We start from the raw sequence: 304 nt of genomic DNA, 5'->3' as shown, positions 1-304 counted from the left end.
TTTCCCGGTGCTCCCAGCCCGTCAGCCCTCGCCGGCCCCATCCACGAACCACCGCAAGCCAAACAACCTGTTTCCCACACGAGAGGAGTTGCTCAAGCAAGCTCACCCCGCGGCCCGGAGAGCAGCACAGCAAGAAACGAGGAGCAGGGAACCCGCCGTCCCTCCCTCGTCAGCGTCTCCAACAGGCGCTCGCTGCTCTCCTGCCTCACACACCCTCCAGCAAGACATCGAGCTGGAAGCTGGCCATGGGGGCCCACCAAGACACCTCCAACATACCGGTCAGAGGGAACAGCAGCTCCCGTCT

This window comes from Buceros rhinoceros, unplaced genomic scaffold, assembly GCF_000710305.1.
Source record: "Buceros rhinoceros silvestris isolate BGI_N320 unplaced genomic scaffold, ASM71030v1 scaffold20867, whole genome shotgun sequence".
Classification (NCBI taxonomy): Eukaryota; Metazoa; Chordata; class Aves; order Bucerotiformes; family Bucerotidae; genus Buceros; species Buceros rhinoceros.
The sequence above is the reverse complement of the archived record's forward strand: the minus strand, read 5'-3'. Positions refer to the sequence as shown.